Here is a 3,052-nt window from a genome sequence, read left to right as displayed (position 1 = left end):
CTCTCTCTCTCTCTCTCTCTCTCTCTCATATATATTATATATATTATGGGTTGTTTTCCTATTGGCAGTTGAATTTTCTATTGGGATTTGAATTCATGGTTTGTTCTTGCTAGGAAGGTGCTCCGAGCCACATTCCCAGCCCTATTTTACAGTTTTGTTTTGTTTTGTTCTGTTTTTTGAGGGAAGGTCTTGCTTTCTACTGTCTGGACTGTTAAAGGCTTCTCACTATAGTTAACATAACAGGCATTATTTACCATGAAAGCCTGCTATTGGTTGAGAATGAATCTTGTGACCTTTTCTGCCCAGGTTAGACTGGAACTGCAATCCTCCTATTTTCAGTCTGCTAATTGGCGAAGCTTACAGGTGTGAACACCAGCACCCAGCTTACATATTGGTTTTTATGATTAATCAATTATATGCCCAGCATCTGGCAACTTCTCACCACATAGGAGATAATCTGTTGGTAATTACTGAATGAATGAGTAAGTGAAAGAATAATTCTAGGGCTGATATATGGATAGGCTCTGACAAGGTTGAGTACTTTCCTGTTATAAAGAGTAGTGAAGCATGAGAATGTGATAGTATACAAGCCCCCTTTCCTTCCTGATAATGAAAATGTACTCCCTATCTTCTCCCACATTTTTACTTAACCCTCATTCTGTTGCTCATTCTAGTACCCAATCAAATCAAATCCTACTTACAGTTTCTTTCTTTGCCCAGAAGACACCTGTAGGGTTTAATCTTTGGCCACAAGACATCACTAACACAGCTTTCCTCTGGAGCACCAGGAAGGGCTCACTACAGCCCCATAGAGATGGTAGCCGGTGCTGCTGTTACTATGGAAACAGCACCCCCACCCCCCCCACACACACACCCCTTGACACCTTCCTGGTTCCCCCAAGGTCCCCAGGGCTCTGTCCCCTCCGCCTCTTTCCTGTCTCCTTCTCCTTGAAGCAGCAAAGTGGTGCCTCTCTCTGGGGTGAGAGAGGCACCCGGATCCCCTGCACAAGGCCTTGAAGGGAGGCTGGGGTCCCTCGTGGCCCATCTCCTCCCTCTCCATCCCTCCCCTATCTCCATTTTCCCCCTCAGAAACTCTTCCAGGAGGCTCAGATCTTGGCCCCGGGCCCTTTGGGATGGCTGGCTACCTACGGGCCCTCGGACGGCTGCGCAGGGCCCCGAGCTGCCCGGGGTCTGCCTGGGTGTCGTCAGCCCTGACCGCCCCCCCGGGTCGGCAGGGACAGCGGCGGCGTCACTATGCCGACCGGAGGATGAAGGTGGAGAAGCCGGTGGTGGAGATGGACAGCGACGAGATGACCCGAATCATCTGGCAGTTTATCAAGGAGAAGCTCATCCTGCCCCAGGTGGACGTCCAGCTCAAGTATTTCCATCTGGGGCTGCCGAACCACGATCAGACCAACGACCAGGTGACCGTGGACTCGGCGCTGGCCGTCAAGTGCGCCACCATCACGCCGGACCAGGCCCGCGTGGAGGAGTTCGGGCTGAAGGCCATGTGGCCGAGCCCCAACGGGACGATCCGGAGCATCTGGGGGGCACGGTCTTCCGGGAGCCCGTCCTCTGCAGGAACATCCCGCACCTGGTCCCCGGCTGGGCCCAGTCCATCGCCATCGGCCGGCACGCGCACGGCGACTGGCCCGGCCCGGCACCTTCAAGATGGTGCAGCAGCGGCGCGCGCGAGCGGGAGGTGTTCAGCTTCCCCGCGGGCGGCGTGGGCCTGGGCATGTACAACGCGGACGCCTCCATCAGCGACCTGGCGCACAGCTGCTTCCAGTAGGCGCTGCACCGCGCCTGGCCGCTCTACGTGAGCACCAAGAACACGGTCCTGCAGGCCTACGACGGCCGCTTCAAGGAGATCTTCCTCCGCCACTACGAGGCCCCGTTCCACCGCAGCGGCATCATCGACGGCATGGTGGCCCAGGTGCTCAAGTCCTCGGGCGGCTTCGTGTGGGCCTGCAAGAACTACGACGGCGACGTGCAGTCCGCCATCCTGGCGCAGGGCTTCGGCTCCCTCGGCCTCATGACCGCCGCGCTGGTCTGCCCGGACGGGAAGACCATGGAGGCCGAGGCCGCCCACCGCACGGTCACCCACCACTACCGCGAGCTCCAGAAGGGCCGGGGCACCGGCACCAACCCGATCGCCAGCATCTTCGCCTGGTCGCGGGGCCTGGAGCACCGGGGCAAGCTGGACCGGAACCGGGACCTCGTCGGGTTCGCCCGGAGCCTGGAGAAGGTGTGCGTGAAGACGGTGGAGAGCGGAACCACGACCAAGGAGCTGGCCGGCTGCATCCACGGCCTGAGCAGCGTGAGGCTGAACGAGCACTACGTGAACACGGCAGACTTTCTGGACCATCCGGAACAACCTCCCCAGGGCTCTGGCCCGGCGCCGCCCCCAGGGCGCAACACCCAGGGCCCACAGCCCTCTCTCCGAAGGCCTTTTCTAGAGGACAACTGGTTTGTTTTTTGTTTTCTTTTTTTTTTTTTTTAAATCATCTGTTTATAAAAGTATGAGAGTGCTTTTTCCCTCCTGGTGTGCTTTGCTTTACCTCAGCCAGTCAGTGTGCTCCACACACTGTCATTTAAAAAAAATGTATTTTATTGTTGGGATAATGTATAGAGGGGTTACAGTTAACATTGGTCAGGTAATGGGCACATTACTTCTCGAACCTTGATACCCCTTCTCATGTTTTTGTCCTCCTTTCCCCCTCGCCACCCTCTCTCACCACTGTCATTTTTATTTATTTATTTATTTGCCAGTCCTGGGCTTGAGCTCAGGGCCTGAGCACTGTCCTTGGACTTTCTCAAGGCTAGAGCTCCACCACTTGAGCCTCAGCACCACTTCTGGCTTTTTTTCTATGTATGTGGTACCAAGGAATTGAACCCAGGTCTTCATGCATGCTAGGCAAGCACTCTACCACTAGGCTCAACACTGTCATTTTTATCGCCTAGAACACTCGGGGTCATATTTAGCTACCAAAATGTTCTTCACAAACAACAACAAAAACCTTTCGTGAAGAGCTGTCACCAGCAAAGTCAG

General features: G+C 55.0%; 1 pseudogene; it reads left to right on the top strand.

The window, feature by feature from the left end:
- The first annotated feature begins 1,133 nt into the window (after nucleotides 1–1,133).
- On the top strand, nucleotides 1,134–2,459 carry LOC150066548 (isocitrate dehydrogenase [NADP], mitochondrial pseudogene; annotated as a pseudogene).
- The last annotated feature ends 593 nt before the right edge of the window (nucleotides 2,460–3,052 follow it).

The sequence above is a fragment of the Megascapheus bottae genome, chromosome 2 (genome assembly GCF_031878675.1).
Source record: "Megascapheus bottae isolate mThoBot1 chromosome 2, mThoBot2.hap1, whole genome shotgun sequence".
Classification (NCBI taxonomy): Eukaryota; Metazoa; Chordata; class Mammalia; order Rodentia; family Geomyidae; genus Megascapheus; species Megascapheus bottae.
The sequence above is the reverse complement of the archived record's forward strand: the minus strand, read 5'-3'. Positions and strand labels throughout refer to the sequence as shown.